This window comes from Pan troglodytes, chromosome 16 (genome assembly GCF_028858775.2).
Source record: "Pan troglodytes isolate AG18354 chromosome 16, NHGRI_mPanTro3-v2.0_pri, whole genome shotgun sequence".
NCBI classification, from domain to species: domain Eukaryota; kingdom Metazoa; phylum Chordata; class Mammalia; order Primates; family Hominidae; genus Pan; species Pan troglodytes.
In genome coordinates this window covers 2880087-2902317 of record NC_072414.2, presented here as the reverse complement: position 1 = coordinate 2902317, position 22231 = coordinate 2880087, and positions in this window count along the sequence as shown.

Genomic DNA, 22231 nt, shown 5'->3' with positions numbered 1-22231 from the left:
GAGATAGCGGTGTAAATATTTCCATATTTATACTGATAGTGGTGTAGATATTTCCATGTTTTTACAGATAGCGGTGTAGATATTTCCATCTTTATTCAGAGAGTGCTGTACATATATCCATGTTTATACAAATCACTGTGTAGATATTTCCATGTTTATACAGATAACGTTGTAGACATTTGCATCTTTATACAAACGGTGGTGTAGATATTTCCATGTTCCTACACATGACTGTGTAGTTATTTCCATGTTTATACAGATGGCGGTGTAGATATTTCCATATTTATAGAGATAGCAGTGTAGATATTTCCAGGTTTATACAGATAGCGGTGTAAATATTTCCATGTTTATACAGATCGTGGTGTATATATTTCCATGTTTATACAGATACCGGTGTAGATATTTCCATGTTTATACAGACTGCAGTATAGGTATTTCTATGTATATACAAATAGCGGTGTAGATATTTCCATGTTTGTACAGATGGCGGTGTAGTTATTTCCATGTTTATATAGATAGCGGTGTAGATATTTCCATGTATATACACATGGCTGTGTAGATATTTCCATGTTTATACAGATGGCGGTGTAAATATTTCCATGTTTTCACAGATAATTTTGTAAATATTTCTATGTTTATACAGATGGCGGTGTAGATATTTCGATGTTTATACAGATAGCAGTGGAGATATTTCCATGTTTATACAGATAGCGGTGTAGATATTTCCATGTTTATACTGATCGCGGTGTAGATATTTCCATGTTTATACAGATGGCGGTGTAGATCTTTCTATGTTTTTACAGATAACTTTGTAAATATTTCCATGTTTATACAGATGGCGGTGTAGATATTTCGATGTTTATACAGATAGCAGTGGAGATATTTCCATGTTTATACAGATAGCGGTGTAGATATTTCCATGTTTATACTGATCGCGGTGTAGATATTTCCATGTTTATACAGATGGCGGTGTAGATATTTCCATGTTTATACAGATGGCTGTGTCGATATTTCCATGTTTATACAGAGTTCTCTGTAGATATTTCCATGTTTATATAAATGACAGTGTAGATATTTCCAGGTTTATACAGATGACTGTGTAGATATTTCCAAGTTAATACAGATGGCGGTGTAGATATTTCCATGTTTATACAGACTGCAGTATAGGTATTTCTATGTTTATACAGATAGCGGTGTAGATATTTCCATGTTTGTACAGATGGCGGTGTAGTTATTTCCATGTTTATATAGATAGCCGTGTAGATATTTCCATGTATATACACATGGCTGTGTAGATATTTCCATGTTTATACAGATGGCGGTGTAGATATTTCCATGTTTTTACAGATAACTTTGTAAATATTTCCATGTTTATGCAGATGGCGGTGTAGATATATCGATGTTTATACAGATAGCAGTGGAGATATTTCCATGTTTATACAGATAGCGGTGTAGATATTTCCATGTTTATACTGATCGCGGTGTAGATATTTCCATGTTTATACAGATGGCGGTGTAGTTATTTCCATATTTATACAGATGTCTGTGTAGATATTTACATGTGTATACAGATGGTACTGTAGGTATTTCCATGTTTATACAGATGGTGATGTAGATATTTCCATGTTTATTCGGATGACTGTGTAGATATTTCCATGTTTTTACAGATGGCAGTGTAGATATTTCAATGTTTATAGAGATGGCGGTGTAGATATTTCCATATTTATACAGATGTCTGTGTAGATATTTCCATGTGTATACAGATGGTATTGTAGGTATTTCCATGTTTATACAGATGGTGGTGTAGATATTTCCATGTTTATTCAGATGACTGTGTAGATATTTCCATGTTTTTACAGATGGCAGTGTAGATATTTCAATGTTTATAGAGATGGCGCTGTAGATATGTCCATGTTTATACAGATAACGGTGGAGATATTTCCATGTTTATGCAGACAGCAGTGGAGATATTTCCATGTTTATACACATAGCGGTGTACATATTTCCATGTTTATAGAGACAGCGGTGTAGGTATTTCAATGTTTATACAGATAGCGGTGCAGAAATTTCCATGTTTATACAGATGCCCATGCAGATATCTCCATATTTATACAGAGGGCTGTGTAGATATTTCTATGTTTATACAGATGGCAGTGTAGATATTTCCATGTTTCTACACATGACTGTGTAGGTATTTCCATGTTTATACAGATTGCTTTGTAGATATTTCCATGTCTATAGAGATAGCGGTGCAGATATTTACATGTTTATACAGATAGCGGTGTATATATTTCCATGTTTATACAGATCGTGGTGTAGATATTTCCATGTTTATACAGATACCGGTGTAGATATTTCCATGTTTATACAGACCGCCGTGTAGATATTTCCATGTTTATACAGATAGCGGTGTAGATATTTCCATGTTTATACAGATGGCTGTGTTGATATTTCCATGTTTATACAGAGTTCTCTGTAGATCTTTCCATGTTTATATAGATGACAGTGTAGATATTTCCAGGTTTATACAGATGACTGTGTAGATATTTCCAAGTTAATACAGATGGCGGTGTAGATATTTCCATGTTTACAGAGATAGCGGTGTAGATATTTCCATGTTTATTGAGATAGCGGTGTAAATATTTCCATATTTATACAGATAGTGGTGTAGATATTTCCATGCTTTTACAGATAGCGGTGTAGATATTTCCATCTTTATTCAGAGAGTGCTGTACATATTTCCATGTTTATAGAAATAACTGTGTAGATATTTCCATGTTTATACAGATAACTTTGTAGACATTTCCATGTTTATGCAGACAGCAGTGGAGGTATTTCCATGTTTATACACATAGCGGTGTACATATTTCCATGTTTATAGAGACAGCGGTGTAGGTATTTCCATGTTTATACAGATAGCAGTGCAGATATTTCCATGTTTATACAGATGCCCGTGCAGATATCTCCATTTTTATACAGAGGGCTGTGTAGATATTTCTATGTTTATACAGATGGCAGTGTAGATATTTCCATGTTCCTACACATGACTGTGTAGGTATTTCCATGTTTATACAGATGGCTTTGTAGATATTTCCATGTCTATAGAGATAGCGGTGCAGATATTTACATGTTTATACAGATAGCGGTGTATATATTTCCATGTTTATACAGATCGTGCTGTAGATATTTCCATGTTTATACAGATACCGGTGTAGATATTTCCATGTTTATACAGACCGCAGTGTAGATATTTCCATGTTTATACAGATAGCGGTGTAGATATTTTCATGTTTATACAGATGGCTGTGTCGATATTTCCATGTTTATACAGAGTTCTCTGTACATATTTCCATGTTTATATAGATGACAGTGTAGATATTTCCAGGTTTATACAGATGAATGTGTAGATATTTCCAAGTTAATACAGATGGCGGTGTAGATATTTCCATCTTTATAGAGATAGCGGTGTAGATATTTCCATGTTTATTGAGATAGCGGTGTAAATATTTCCATATTTATACAGATAGTGGTGTAGATATTTCCATGTTTTTACAGATAGCGGTGTAGATATTTCCATCTTTATTCAGAGAGTGCTGTACATATATCCATGTTTATACAAATCACTGTGTAGATATTTCCATGTTTATACAGATAACGTTGTAGACATTTGCATCTTTATACAAACGGTGGTGTAGATATTTCCATGTTCCTACACATGACTGTGTAGTTATTTCCATGTTTATACAGATGGCGGTGTAGATATTTCCATATTTATAGAGATAGCAGTGTAGATATTTCCAGGTTTATACAGATAGCGGTGTAAATATTTCCATGTTTATACAGATCGTGGTGTATATATTTCCATGTTTATACAGATACCGGTGTAGATATTTCCATGTTTATACAGACTGCAGTATAGGTATTTCTATGTATATACAAATAGCGGTGTAGATATTTCCATGTTTGTACAGATGGCGGTGTAGTTATTTCCATGTTTATATAGATAGCGGTGTAGATATTTCCATGTATATACACATGGCTGTGTAGATATTTCCATGTTTATACAGATGGCGGTGTAAATATTTCCATGTTTTCACAGATAATTTTGTAAATATTTCTATGTTTATACAGATGGCGGTGTAGATATTTCGATGTTTATAAAGATAGCAGTGGAGATATTTCCATGTTTATACAGATAGCGGTGTAGATATTTCCATGTTTATACTGATCGCGGTGTAGATATTTCCATGTTTATACAGATGGCGGTGTAGATATTTCCATTTTTATACAGATGTCTGTGTAGATATTTACATGTGTATACAGATGGTATTGTAGGTATTTCCATGTTTATACAGATGGTGGTGTAGATATTTCCATGTTTATTCGGATGACTGTGTAGATATTTCCATGTTTTTACAGATGGCAGTGTAGATATTTCAATGTTTATAGAGATGGCGGTGTAGATATTTCCATATTTATACAGATGTCTGTGTAGATATTTCCATGTGTATACAGATGGTATTGTAGGTATTTCCATGTTTATACAGATGGTGGTGTAGATATTTCCATGTTTATTCAGATGACTGTGTAGATATTTCCATGTTTTTACAGATGGCAGTGTAGATATTTCAATGTTTATAGAGATGGCGCTGTAGATATGTCCATGTTTATACAGATAACGGTGGAGATATTTCCATGTTTATGCAGACAGCAGTGGAGATATTTCCATGTTTATACACATAGCGGTGTACATATTTCCATGTTTATAGAGACAGCGGTGTAGGTATTTCCATGATTATACAGATAGCGGTGCAGAAATTTCCATGTTTATACAGATGCCCATGCAGATATCTCCATATTTATACAGAGGGCTGTGTAGATAATTCTATGTTTATACAGATGGCAGTGTAGATATTTCCATGTTCCTACACATGACTGTGTAGGTATTTCCATGTTTATACAGATGGCTTTGTAGATATTTCCATGTCTATAGAGATAGCGGTGCAGATATTTACATGTTTATACAGATAGCGGTGTATATATTTCCATGTTTATACAGATCGTGGTGTAGATATTTCCATGTTTATACAGATACTGGTTTAGAAATTTCCATGTTTATACAGACCGCAGTGTAGATATTTCCATGTTTATACAGATAGCGGTGTAGATATTTCCATGTTTATACAGATGGCTGTGTCGATATTTCCATGTTTATACAGAGTTCTCTGTACATATTTCCATGTTTATATAGATGACAGTGTAGATATTTCCAGGTTTATACAGATGACTGTGTAGATATTTCCAAGTTAATACAGATGGCGGTGTAGATATTTCCATGTTTATAGAGATAGCGGTGTAGATATTTCCATGTTTATTGAGATAGCGGTGTAAATATTTCCATATTTATACAGATAGCGGTGTAGATATTTCCATCTTTATTCAGAGAGTGCTGTACATATTTCCATGTTTATACAAATCACTGTGTAGATATTTCCATGTTTATACAGATGGCAGTATAGATATTTCAATGTTTATAGAGATGGCGGTGTAGATATTTCCATATTTATACAGATGTCTGTGTAGATATTTCCATGTGTATACGGATGGTATTGTAGGTATTTCCATGTTTATAGAGATGGTGGTGTAGATATTTCCATGTTTATTCAGATGACTGTGTAGATATTTCCATGTTTTTACAGATGGCAGTGATGATATTTCAATGTTTGTAGAGATGGCGCTGTAGATATGTCCATGTTTATACAGATAACGGTGGAGATATTTCCATGTTTATGCAGACAGCAGTGGAGATATTTCCATGTTTATACACATAGCGGTGTACATATTTCCATGTTTATAGAGACAGCGGTGTAGGTATTTCCATGTTTATACATATAGTGGTGCAGATATTTCCATGTTTATACAGACGCCCATGCAGATATCTCCATATTTATACAGAGGGCTGTGTAGATATTTCTATGTTTATACAGTTGGCAGTGTAGATATTTCCATGTTCCTACACATGACTGTGTAGGTATTTCCATGTTTATACAGATGGCTTTGTAGATATTTCCATGTCTATAGAGATAGCGGTGCAGATATTTACATGTTTATACAGATAGCAGTGTATATATTTCCATGTTTATACAGATCGTGGTGTAGATATTTCCATGTTTATACAGATACCGGTGTAGATATTTCCATGTTTATACAGACCGCAGTGTAGATATTTCCATGTTTATACAGATAGCGGTGTAGATATTTCCATATTTATACAGATGGCTGTGTCGATATTTCCATGTTTATACAGAGTTCTCTGTACATATTTCCATGTTTATATAGATGACAGTGTAGAGATTTCCAGGTTTATACAGATGACTTTGTAGATATTTCCAACTTAATACAGATGGCGGTGTAGATATTTCCATGTTTATAGAGATAGCGGTGTAGATATTTCCATGTTTATTGAGATAGCGGTGTAAATATTTCCATATTTATACAGATAGTGGTGTAGATATTTCCATGTTTTTTCAGATAGCGGTGTAGATATTTCCATCTTTATTCAGGGAGTGCTGTACATATTTCCATGTTTATACAAATCACTGTGTAGATATTTCCATGTTTATACAGATAACGTTGTAGACATTTCCATCTTTATACAAACGGTGGTGTAGATATTTCCATGTTCCTACACATGACTGTGTAGTTATTTCCATGTTTATACAGATGGCGGTGTAGATATTTCCATGTTTATACAGATGTTGGTGTAGATATTTCCATGCTTATACAGATACCGGTGTAGATATTTCCATGTTTATACAGACTGCAGTATAGGTATTTCTATGTTTATACAGATAGCGGTGTAGATATTTCCATGTTTGTACAGATGGCGGTGTAGTTATTTCCATGATTATATAGATAGCGGTGTAGATATTTCCATGTATATACACATGGCTGTGTAGATATTTCCATGTTTTTACAGATAACTTTGTAAATATTTCCATGTTTATACAGATGGCTGTGTACATATTTCGATGTTTATACAGATAGCAGTGGAGATATTTCCATGTTTATACAGATATCGGTGTAGATATTTCCATGTTTATACTGATCGCGGTTTAGATATTTCCATGTTTATACAGATGGCGGTGTAGATATTTCCATATTTATACAGATGTCTTTGTAGATATTTATATGTGTATACAGATGGTATTGTAGGTATTTCCATGTTTATACAGATGGTGGTGTAGATATTTCCATGTTTATTCGGATGACTGTCTAGATATTTCCATGTTTTTACAGATGGCAGTGTAGATATTTCAATGTTTATAGAGATGGCGGTGTAGATATTTCCATATTTATACAGATGTCTGTGTAGATATTTCCATGTGTATACAGATGGTATTGTAGGTATTTCCATGTTTATACAGATGGTGGTGTAGATATTTCCATGTTTATTCAGATGACTGTGTAGATATTTCCATGTTTTTACAGATTACTTTGTAAATATTTCCATGTTTACACAGATGGCGGTGTAGATATTTCGATGTTTATACAGATAGCAGTGGAGATATTTCCATGTTTATACAGATAGCGGTGTAGATATTTCCATGTTCATACAGATGGCGGTGTAGATATTTCCATATTTATACAGATGTCTGTGTAGATATTTACATGTGTATACAGATGGTATTGTAGGTATTTCCATGTTTATACAGATGGTGGTGTAGATATTTCCATGTTTATACAGATGGTGGTGTAGATATTTCAATGTTTGTAGAGATGGCGCTGTAGATATGTCCATGTTTATACAGATAACGGTGGAGATATTTCCATGTTTATGCAGACAGCAGTGGAGATATTTCCATGTTTATACACATAGCGGTGTACATATTTCCATGTTTATAGGGACAGCGGTGTAGGTATTTCCATGTTTATACAGATAGCGGTGCAGATATTTCCATGTTTATACAGATGCCCATGCAGATATCTCCATATTTATACAGAGGGCTGTGTAGATATTTCTATGTTTCTACAGATGGCAGTGTAGATATTTCCATGTTCCTACACATGACTGTGTAGGTATTTCCATGTTTATACAGATGGCTTTGTAGATATTTCCATGTCTATAGAGATAGCGGTGCAGATATTTACATGTTTATACAGATAGCGGTGTATATATTTCCATGTTTATACAGATCGTGGTGTAGATATTTCCATGTTTATACAGATACCGGTGTAGATATTTCCATGTTTATACAGACCGCAGTGTAGATATTTCCATGTTTATACAGATAGCGGTGTCGATATTTCCATGTTTATACAGAGTTCTCCATAGATATTTCCATGTTTATATAGATGACAGTGTAGATATTTCCAGGTTTATACAGATGACTGTGTAGATATTTCCAAGTTAATACAGATGGCGGTGTAGATATTTCCATGTTTATAGAGATAGCGGTGTAGATATTTCCATGTTTATTGAGATAGCGGTGTAAATATTTCCATATTTATACAGATAGTGGTGTAGATATTTCCATGTTTTTACAGATAGCGGTGTAGATATTTCCATCTTTATTCAGAGAGTGCCGTACATATTTCCATGTTTATACAAATCACTGTGTAGATATTTCCATGTTTATAAAGATAACGTTGTAGACATTTCCATCTTTATACAAACGGTGGTGTAGATATTTCCATGTTCCTACACATGACTGTGTAGTTATTTCCATGTTTATACAGATGGCGGTGTAGATATTTCCATATTTATAGAGATAGCAGTGGAGATATTTCCATGTTTATTCAGATAGCGGTGTAGATATTTCCATGTTTATACTGATCGCGGTGTAGATATTTCCATGTTTATACAGATGGCGGTGTAGATATTTCCATTTTTATACAGATGTCTGTGTAGATATTTACATGTGTATACAGATGGTATTGTAGGTATTTCCATGTTTATACCGATGGTGGTGTAGATATTTCCATGTTTATTCGGATGACTGTGTAGATATTTCCATGTTTTTACAGATGGCAGTGTAGATATTTCAATGTTTATAGAGATGGCGGTGTAGATATTTCCATATTTATACAGATGTCTGTGTAGATATTTCCATGTGTATACAGATGGTATTGTAGGTATTTCCATGTTTATACAGATGGTGGTGTAGATATTTCCATGTTTATTCAGATGACTGTGTAGATATTTCCATGTTTTTACAGATGGCAGTGTAGATATTTCAATGTTTATAGAGATGGCGCTGTAGATATGTCCATGTTTATACAGATAACGGTGGAGATATTTCCATGTTTATGCAGACAGCAGTGGAGATATTTCCATGTTTATACACATAGCGGTGTACATATTTCCATGTTTATAGAGACAGCGGTGTAGGTATTTCCATGTTTATACAGATAGCGGTGCAGAAATTTCCATGTTTATACAGATGCCCATGCAGATATCTCCATATTTATACAGAGGGCTGTGTAGATATTTCTATGTTTATACAGATGGCAGTGTAGATATTTCCATGTTCCTACACATGACTGTGTAGGTATTTCCATGTTTATACAGATGGCTTTGTAGATATTTCCATGTCTATAGAGATAGCGGTGCAGATATTTACATGTTTATACAGATAGCGGTGTATATATTTCCATGTTTATACAGATCGTGGTGTAGATATTTCCATGTTTATACAGATACCGGTGTAGATATTTCCATGTTTATACAGACCGCCGTGTAGATATTTCCATGTTTATACAGATAGCGGTGTAGATATTTCCATGTTTATACAGTTGGCTGTGTTGATATTTCCATGTTTATACAGAGTTCTCTGTAGATATTTCCATGTTTATATAGATGACAGTGTAGATATTTCCAGGTTTATACAGATGACTGTGTAGATATTTCCAAGTTAATACAGATGGCGGTGTAGATATTTCCATGTTTACAGAGATAGCGGTGTAGATATTTCCATGTTTATTGAGATAGCGGTGTAAATATTTCCATATTTATACAGATAGTGGTGTAGATATTTCCATGCTTTTACAGATAGCGGTGTAGATATTTCCATCTTTATTCAGAGAGTGCTGTACATATTTCCATGTTTATAGAAATAACTGTGTAGATATTTCCATGTTTATACAGATAACTTTGTAGACATTTCCATGTTTATGCAGACAGCAGTGGAGGTATTTCCATGTTTATACACATAGCGGTGTACATATTTCCATGTTTATAGAGACAGCGGTGTAGGTATTTCCATGTTTATACAGATAGCAGTGCAGATATTTCCATGTTTATACAGATGCCCGTGCAGATATCTCCATTTTTATACAGAGGGCTGTGTAGATATTTCTATGTTTATACAGATGGCAGTGTAGATATTTCCATGTTCCTACACATGACTGTGTAGGTATTTCCATGTTTATACAGATGGCTTTGTAGATATTTCCATGTCTATAGAGATAGCGGTGCAGATATTTACATGTTTATACAGATAGCGGTGTATATATTTCCATGTTTATACAGATCGTGCTGTAGATATTTCCATGTTTATACAGATACCGGTGTAGATATTTCCATGTTTATACAGACCGCAGTGTAGATATTTCCATGTTTATACAGATAGCGGTGTAGATATTTTCATGTTTATACAGATGGCTGTGTCGATATTTCCATGTTTATACAGAGTTCTCTGTACATATTTCCATGTTTATATAGATGACAGTGTAGATATTTCCAGGTTTATACAGATGAATGTGTAGATATTTCCAAGTTAATACAGATGGCGGTGTAGATATTTCCATCTTTATAGATATAGCGGTGTAGATATTTCCATGTTTATTGAGATAGCGGTGTAAATATTTCCATATTTATACAGATAGTGGTGTAGATATTTCCATGTTTTTACAGATAGCGGTGTAGATATTTCCATCTTTATTCAGAGAGTGCTGTACATATATCCATGTTTATACAAATCACTGTGTAGATATTTCCATGTTTATACAGATAACGTTGTAGACATTTGCATCTTTATACAAACGGTGGTGTAGATATTTCCATGTTCCTACACATGACTGTGTAGTTATTTCCATGTTTATACAGATGGCGGTGTAGATATTTCCATATTTATAGAGATAGCAGTGTAGATATTTCCAGGTTTATACAGATAGCGGTGTAAATATTTCCATGTTTATACAGATCGTGGTGTATATATTTCCATGTTTATACAGATACCGGTGTAGATATTTCCATGTTTATACAGACTGCAGTATAGGTATTTCTATATATATACAAATAGCGGTGTAGATATTTCCATGTTTGTACAGATGGCGGTGTAGTTATTTCCATGTTTATATAGATAGCGGTGTAGATATTTCCATGTATATACACATGGCTGTGTAGATATTTCCATGTTTATACAGATGGCGGTGTAAATATTTCCATGTTTTCACAGATAATTTTGTAAATATTTCCATGTTTATACAGATGGCGGTGTAGATATTTCGATGTTTATACAGATAGCAGTGGAGATATTTCCATGTTTATACAGATAGCGGTGTAGATATTTCCATGTTTATACTGATCGCGGTGTAGATATTTCCATGTTTATACAGATGGCGGTGTAGATATTTCCATTTTTATACAGATGTCTGTGTAGATATTTACATGTGTATACAGATGGTATTGTAGGTATTTCCATGTTTATACAGATGGTGGTGTAGATATTTCCATGTTTATTCGGATGACTGTGTAGATAATTCCATGTTTTTACAGATGGCAGTGATGATATTTCAATGTTTGTAGAGATGGCGCTGTAGATATGGCCATGTTTATACAGATAACGGTGGAGATATTTCCATGTTTATGCAGACAGCAGTGGAGATATTTCCATGTTTATACACATAGCGGTGTACATATTTCCATGTTTATATAGATGACAGTGTAGATATTTCCAGGTTTATACAGATGACTGTGTAGATATTTCCAAGTTAATACAGATGGCGGTGTAGATATTTCCATGTTTATAGAGATAGCGGTGTAGATATTTCCATGTTTATTGAGATAGCGGTGTAAATATTTCCATATTTATACAGATAGCGGTGTAGATATTTCCATCTTTATTCAGAGAGTGCTGTACATATTTCCATGTTTATACAAATCACTGTGTAGATATTTCCATGTTTATACAGATGGCAGTATAGATATTTCAATGTTTATAGAGATGGCGGTGTAGATATTTCCATATTTATACAGATGTCTGTGTAGATATTTCCATGTGTATACGGATGGTATTGTAGGTATTTCCATGTTTATAGAGATGGTGGTGTAGATATTTCCATGTTTATTCAGATGACTGTGTAGATATTTCCATGTTTTTACAGATGGCAGTGATGATATTTCAATGTTTGTAGAGATGGCGCTGTAGATATGTCCATGTTTATACAGATAACGGTGGAGATATTTCCATGTTTATGCAGACAGCAGTGGAGATATTTCCATGTTTATACACATAGCGGTGTACATATTTCCATGTTTATACAGACAGCGGTGTAGGTATTTCCATGTTTATACAGATAGTGGTGCAGATATTTCCATGTTTATACAGATGCCCATGCAGATATCTCCATATTTATACAGAGGGCTGTGTAGATATTTCTATGTTTATACAGTTGGCAGTGTAGATATTTCCATGTTCCTACACATGACTGTGTAGGTATTTCCATGTTTATACAGATTGCTTTGTAGATATTTCCATGTCTATAGAGATAGCGGTGCAGATATTTACATGTTTATACAGATAGCGGTGTATATATTTCCATGTTTATACAGATCGTGGTGTAGATATTTCCATGTTTATACAGATACCGGTGTAGATATTTCCATGTTTATACAGACCGCAGTGTAGATATTTCCATGTTTATACAGATAGCGGTGTAGATATTTCCATGTTTATACAGATGGCTGTGTCGATATTTCCATGTTTATACAGAGTTCTCTGTACATATTTCCATGTTTATATAGATGACAGTGTAGAGATTTCCAGGTTTATACAGATGACTTTGTAGATATTTCCAACTTAATACAGATGGCGGTGTAGATATTTCCATGTTTATAGAGATAGCGGTGTAGATATTTCCATGTTTATTGAGATAGCGGTGTAAATATTTCCATATTTATACAGATAGTGGTGTAGATATTTCCATGTTTTTTCAGATAGCGGTGTAGATATTTCCATCTTTATTCAGGGAGTGCTGTACATATTTCCATGTTTATACAAATCACTGTGTAGATATTTCCATGTTTATACAGATAACGTTGTAGACATTTCCATCTTTATACAAACGGTGGTGTAGATATTTCCATGTTCCTACACATGACTGTGTAGTTATTTCCATGTTTATACAGATGGCGGTGTAGATATTTCCATGTTTATACAGATGGTGGTGTAGATATTTCCATGTTTATACAGATACCGGTGTAGATATTTCCATGTTTATACAGACTGCAGTATAGGTATTTCTATGTTTATACAGATAGCGGTGTAGATATTTCCATGTTTGTACAGATGGCGGTGTAGTTATTTCCTTGATTATATAGATAGCGGTGTAGATATTTCCATGTATATACACATGGCTGTGTAGATATTTCCATGTTTATACAGATGGCGGTGTAGATATTTCCATGTTTTTACAGATAACTTTGTAAATATTTCCATGTTTATACAGATGGCTGTGTACATATTTCGATGTTTATGCAGATAGCAGTGGAGATATTTCCATGTTTATACAGATATCGGTGTAGATATTTCCATGTTTATACTGATCGCGGTGTAGATATTTCCATGTTTATACAGATGGCGGTGTAGATATTTCCATATTTATACAGATGTCTTTGTAGATATTTATATGTGTATACAGATGGTATTGTAGGTATTTCCATGTTTATACAGATGGTGGTGTAGATATTTCCATGTTTATTCGGATGACTGTCTAGATATTTCCATGTTTTCACAGATGGCAGTGTAGATATTTCAATGTTTATAGAGATGGCGGTGTAGATATTTCCATATTTATACAGATGTCTGTGTAGATATTTCCATGTGTATACAGATGGTATTGTAGGTATTTCCATGTTTATACAGATGGTGGTGTAGATATTTCCATGTTTATTCAGATGACTGTGTAGATATTTCCATGTTTTTACAGATAACTTTGTAAATATTTCCATGTTTACACAGATGGCGGTGTAGATATTTCGATGTTTATACAGATAGCAGTGGAGATATTTAAATGTTTATACAGATAGCGGTGTAGATATTTCCATGTTCATACAGATGGCGGTGTAGATATTTCCATATTTATACAGATGTCTGTGTAGATATTTACATGTGTATGCAGATGGTATTGTAGGTATTTCCATGTTTATACAGATGGTGGTGTAGATATTTCCATGTTTATACAGATGGTGGTGTAGATATTTCAATGTTTGTAGAGATGGCGCTGTAGATATGTCCATGTTTATACAGATAACGGTGGAGATATTTCCATGTTTATGCAGACAGCAGTGGAGATATTTCCATGTTTATACACATAGCGGTGTACATATTTCCATGTTTATAGGGACAGCGGTGTAGGTATTTCCATGTTTATACAGATAGCGGTGCAGATATTTCCATGTTTATACAGATGCCCATGCAGATATCTCCATATTTATACAGAGGGCTGTGTAGATATTTCTATGTTTCTACAGATGGCAGTGTAGATATTTCCATGTTCCTACACATGACTGTGTAGGTATTTCCATGTTTATACAGATGGCTTTGTAGATATTTCCATGTCTATAGAGATAGCGGTGCAGATATTTACATGTTTATACAGATAGCGGTGTATATATTTCCATGTTTATACAGATCGTGGTGTAGATATTTCCATGTTTATACAGATACCGGTGTAGATATTTCCATGTTTATACAGACCGCAGTGTAGATATTTCCATGTTTATACAGATAGCGGTGTCGATATTTCCATGTTTATACAGAGTTCTCCATAGATATTTCCATGTTTATATAGATGACAGTGTAGATATTTCCAGGTTTATACAGATGACTGTGTAGATATTTCCAAGTTAATACAGATGGCGGTGTAGATATTTCCATGTTTATAGAGATAGCGGTGTAGATATTTCCATGTTTATTGAGATAGCGGTGTAAATATTTCCATATTTATACAGATAGTGGTGTAGATATTTCCATGTTTTTACAGATAGCGGTGTAGATATTTCCATCTTTATTCAGAGAGTGCCGTACATATTTCCATGTTTATACAAATCACTGTGTAGATATTTCCATGTTTATAAAGATAACGTTGTAGACATTTCCATCTTTATACAAACGGTGGTGTAGATATTTCCATGTTCCTACACATGACTGTGTAGTTATTTCCATGTTTATACAGATGGCGGTGTAGATATTTCCATATTTATAGAGATAGCAGTGGAGATATTTCCATGTTTATACAGATAGCGGTGTAGATATTTCCATGTTTATACTGATCGCGGTGTAGATATTTCCATGTTTATACAGATGGCGGTGTAGATATTTCCATTTTTATACAGATGTCTGTGTAGATATTTACATGTGTATACAGATGGTATTGTAGGTATTTCCATGTTTATACAGATGGTGGTGTAGATATTTCCATGTTTATTCGGATGACTGTGTAGATATTTCCATGTATTTACAGATGGCAGTGTAGATATTTCAATGTTTATAGAGATGGCGGTGTAGATATTTCCATATTTATACAGATGTCTGTGTAGATATTTCCATGTGTATACAGATGGTATTGTAGGTATTTCCATGTTTATGCAGATGGTGGTGTAGATATTTCCATGTTTATTCAGATGACTGTGTAGATATTTCCATGTTTTTACAGATGGCAGTGTAGATATTTCAATGTTTATAGAGATGGCACTGTAGATATGTCCATGTTTATACAGATAACGGTGGAGATATTTCCATGTTTATGTAGACAGCAGTGGAGATATTTCCATCTTTATACACATAGCGGTGTACATATTTCCATGTTTATAGAGACAGCGGTGTAGGTATTTCCATGTTTATACAGATAGCGGTGCAGATATTTCCATGTTTATACAGATGCCCATGCAGATATCTCCATATTTATACAGAGGGCTGTGTAGATATTTCTATGTTTATACAGATGGCAGTGTAGATATTTCCATGTTCCTACACATGACTGTGTAGGTATTTCAATGTTTATACAGATGGCTTTGTAGATATTTCCATGTCTATAGAGATAGCGGTGCAGATATTTACATGTTTATACAGATAGCGGTGTATATATTTCCATGTTTATACAGATCGTGGTGTAGATATTTCCATGTTTATACAGATACCGGTGTAGATATTTCCATGTTTATACAGACCGCAGTGTAGATATTTCCATGTTTATACAGATAGCGGTGTAGATATTTCCATGTTTATACAGATGGCTGTGTCGATATTTCCATGTTTATACAGAGTTCTCTGTAGATATTTCCATGTTTATATAGATGACAGTGTAGATATTTCCAGGTTTATACAGATGACTGTGTAGATATTTCCAAGTTAATACAGATGGCGGTGTAGATATTTCCATGTTTACAGAGATAGCGCTGTAGATATTTCCATGTTTATTGAGATAGCGGTGTAAATATTTCCATATTTATACAGATAGTGGTGTAGATATTTCCATGTTTTTACAGATAGCGGTGTAGATATTTCCATCTTTATTCAGAGAGTGCTGTACATATTTCCATGTTTATACAAATCACTGTGTAGATATTTCCATGTTTATACAGATAACTTTGTAGACATTTCCATCTTTATACAAACGGTGGTGTAGATATTTCCATGTTCCTACACATGACTGTGTATTTATTTCCATGTTTATACAGATGGCGGTGTAGATGTTTCCATATTTATAGAGATAGCAGTGTAGATATTTCCAGGTTTATACAGATAGCGGTGTAAATATTTCCATGTTTATACAGATCGTGGTGTAGATATCTCCATGTTTATACAGATACCGGTGTAGTTATTTCCATGTTTATACAGACTGCAGTATAGGTATTTCTATGTTTATACAGATAGCAGTGTAGATATTTCCATGTTTCTACAGATGGCGGTGTAGTTATTTCCATGTTTATATAGATAGCGGTGTAGATATTTCCATGTATATACACATGGCTGTGTAGATATTTCCGTGTTTATACAGATGGTGGTGTAGATATTTCCATGTTTTTACAGATAACTTTGTAAATATTTCCATGTTTATGCAGATGGCGGTGTAGATATTTCGATGTTTATACAGATAGCAGTGGAGATATTTCCATGTTTATACAGATAGCGGTGTAGATATTTCCATGTTTATACTGATCGCGGTGTAGATATTTCCATGTTTATACAGATGGCGGTGTAGTTATTTCCATATTTATACAGATGTCTGTGTAGATATTTACATGTGTATACAGATGGTATTGTAGGTATTTCCATGTTTATACAGATGGTGGTGTAGATATTTCCATGTTTATTCGGATGACTGTGTAGATATTTCCATGTTTTTACAGATGGCAGTGTAGATATTTCAATGTTTATAGAGATGGCGGTGTAGATATTTCCATATTTATACAGATGTCTGTGTAGATATTTCCATGTGTATACAGATGGTATTGTAGGTATTTCCATGTTTATACAGATGGTGGTGTAGATATTTCCATGTTTATTCAGATGACTGTGTAGATATTTCCATGTTTTTACAGATGGCAGTGTAGATATTTCAATGTTTATAGAGATGGCGCTGTAGATATTTCCATGTTTATACAGATAACGGTGGAGATATTTCCATGTTTATGCAGACAGCAGTGGAGATATTTCCATGTTTATACACATAGCGGTGTACATATTTCCATGTTTATAGAGACAGCGGTGTAGGTATTTCCATGTTTATACAGATAGCGGTGCAGAAAATTCCATGTTTATACAGATGCCCATGCAGATATTTCCATATTTATACAGAGGGCTGTGTAGATATTTCTATGTTTATACAGATGGCAGTGTAGATATTTCCATGTTCCTACACATGACTGTGTAGGTATTTCCATGTTTATACAGATGGCTTTGTAGATATTTCCATGTCTATAGAGATAGCGGTGCAGATATTTACGTGTTTATACAGATAGCGGTGTATATATTTCCATGTTTATACAGATCGTGGTGTAGATATTTCCATGTTTATGCAGATACCGGTGTAGATATTTCCATGTTTATACAGACCGCAGTGTAGATATTTCCATGTTTATACAGATAGCGGTGTAGATATTTCCATGTTTATAGAGATGGCTGTGTCGATATTTCCATGTTTATACAGAGTTCTCTGTAGATATTTCCATGTTTATATAGATGACAGTGTAGATATTTCCAGGTTTATACAGATGACTGTGTAGATATTTCCAAGTTAATACAGATGGCGGTGTAGATATTTCCATGTTTACAGAGATAGCGGTGTAGATATTTCCATGTTTATTGAGATAGCGGTGTAAATATTTCCATATTTATACAGATAGTGGTGTAGATATTTCCATGCTTTTACAGATAGCGGTGTAGATATTTCCATCTTTATTCAGAGAGTGCTGTACATATTTCCATGTTTATAGAAATCACTGTGTAGATATTTCCATGTTTATACAGATAACTTTGTAGACATTTCCATGTTTATGCAGACAGCAGTGGAGGTATTTCCATGTTTATACACATAGCGGTGTACATATTTCCATGTTTATAGAGACAGCGGTGTAGGTATTTCCATGTTTATACAGATAGCAGTGCAGATATTTCCATGTTTATACAGATGCCCGTGCAGATATCTCCATTTTTATACAGAGGGCTGTGTAGATATTTCTATGTTTATACAGATGGCAGTGTAGATATTTCCATGTTCCTACACATGACTGTGTAGGTATTTCCATGTTTATACAGATGGCTTTGTAGATATTTCCATGTCTATAGAGATAGCGGTGCAGATATTTACATGTTTATACAGATAGCGGTGTATATATTTCCATGTTTATACAGATCGTGCTGTAGATATTTCCATGTTTATACAGATACCGGTGTAGATATTTCCATGTTTATACAGACCGCAGTGTAGATATTTCCATGTTTATACAGATAGCGGTGTAGATATTTTCATGTTTATACAGATGGCTGTGTCGATATTTCCATGTTTATACAGAGTTCTCTGTACATATTTCCATGTTTATATAGATGACAGTGTAGATATTTCCAGGTTTATACAGATGAATGTGTAGATATTTCCAAGTTAATACAGATGGCGGTGTAGATATTTCCATCTTTATAGATATAGCGGTGTAGATATTTCCATGTTTATTGAGATAGCGGTGTAAATATTTCCATATTTATACAGATAGTGGTGTAGATATTTCCATGTTTTTACAGATAGCGGTGTAGATATTTCCATCTTTATTCAGAGAGTGCTGTACATATATCCATGTTTATACAAATCACTGTGTAGATATTTCCATGTTTATACAGATAACGTTGTAGACATTTGCATCTTTATACAAACGGTGGTGTAGATATTTCCATGTTCCTACACATGACTGTGTAGTTATTTCCATGTTTATACAGATGGCGGTGTAGATATTTCCATATTTATAGAGATAGCAGTGTAGATATTTCCAGGTTTATACAGATAGCGGTGTAAATATTTCCATGTTTATACAGATCGTGGTGTATATATTTCCATGTTTATACAGATACCGGTGTAGATATTTCCATGTTTATACAGACTGCAGTATAGGTATTTCTATGTATATACAAATAGCGGTGTAGATATTTCCATGTTTGTACAGATGGCGGTGTAGTTATTTCCATGTTTATATAGATAGCGGTGTAGATATTTCCATGTATATACACATGGCTGTGTAGATATTTCCATGTTTATACAGATGGCGGTGTAAATATTTCCATGTTTTCACAGATAATTTTGTAAATATTTCCATGTTTATACAGATGGCGGTGTAGATATTTCGATGTTTATACAGATAGCAGTGGAGATATTTCCATGTTTATACAGATAGCGGTGTAGATATTTCCATGTTTATACTGATCGCGGTGTAGATATTTCCATGTTTATACAGATGGCGGTGTAGATATTTCCATTTTTATACAGATGTCTGTGTAGATATTTACATGTGTATACTGATGGTATTGTAGGTATTTCCATGTTTATACAGATGGTGGTGTAGATATTTCCATGTTTATTCGGATGACTGTGTAGATATTTCCATGTTTTTACAGATGGCAGTGATGATATTTCAATGTTTGTAGAGATGGCGCTGTAGATATGTCCATGTTTATACAGATAACGGTGGAGATATTTCCATGTTTATGCAGACAGCAGTGGAGATATTTCCATGTTTATACACATAGCGGTGTACATATTTCCATGTTTATATAGATGACAGTGTAGATATTTCCAGGTTTATACAGATGACTGTGTAGATATTTCCAAGTTAATACAGATGGCGGTGTAGATATTTCCATGTTTATAGAGATAGCGGTGTAGATATTTCCATGTTTATTGAGATAGCGGTGTAAATATTTCCATATTTATACAGATAGCGGTGTAGATATTTCCATCTTTATTCAGAGAGTGCTGTACATATTTCCATGTTTATACAAATCACTGTGTAGATATTTCCATGTTTATACAGATGGCAGTATAGATATTTCAATGTTTATAGAGATGGCGGTGTAGATATTTCCATATTTATACAGATGTCTGTGTAGATATTTCCATGTGTATACGGATGGTATTGTAGGTATTTCCATGTTTATAGAGATGGTGGTGTAGATATTTCCATGTTTATTCAGATGACTGTGTAGATATTTCCATGTTTTTACAGATGGCAGTGATGATATTTCAATGTTTGTAGAGATGGCGCTGTAGATATGTCCATGTTTATACAGATAACGGTGGAGATATTTCCATGTTTATGCAGACAGCAGTGGAGATATTTCCATGTTTATACACATAGCGGTGTACATATTTCCATGTTTATACAGACAGCGGTGTAGGTATTTCCATGTTTATACAGATAGTGGTGCAGATATTTCCATGTTTATACAGATGCCCATGCAGATATCTCCATATTTATACAGAGGGCTGTGTAGATATTTCTATGTTTATACAGTTGGCAGTGTAGATATTTCCATGTTCCTACACATGACTGTGTAGGTATTTCCATGTTTATACAGATTGCTTTGTAGATATTTCCATGTCTATAGAGATAGCGGTGCAGATATTTACATGTTTATACAGATAGCGGTGTATATATTTCCATGTTTATACAGATCGTGGTGTAGATATTTCCATGTTTATACAGATACCGGTGTAGATATTTCCATGTTTATACAGACCGCAGTGTAGATATTTCCATGTTTATACAGATAGCGGTGTAGATATTTCCATGTTTATACAGATGGCTGTGTCGATATTTCCATGTTTATACAGAGTTCTCTGTACATATTTCCATGTTTATATAGATGACAGTGTAGAGATTTCCAGGTTTATACAGATGACTTTGTAGATATTTCCAACTTAATACAGATGGCGGTGTAGATATTTCCATGTTTATAGAGATAGCGGTGTAGATATTTCCATGTTTATTGAGATAGCGGTGTAAATATTTCCATATTTATACAGATAGTGGTGTAGATATTTCCATGTTTTTTCAGATAGCGGTGTAGATATTTCCATCTTTATTCAGGGAGTGCTGTACATATTTCCATGTTTATACAAATCACTGTGTAGATATTTCCATGTTTATACAGATAACGTTGTAGACATTTCCATCTTTATACAAACGGTGGTGTAGATATTTCCATGTTCCTACACATGACTGTGTAGTTATTTCCATGTTTATACAGATGGCGGTGTAGATATTTCCATGTTTATACAGATGGTGGTGTAGATATTTCCATGTTTATACAGATACCGGTGTAGATATTTCCATGTTTATACAGACTGCAGTATAGGTATTTCTATGTTTATACAGATAGCGGTGTAGATATTTCCATGTTTGTACAGATGGCGGTGTAGTTATTTCCTTGATTATATAGATAGCGGTGTAGATATTTCC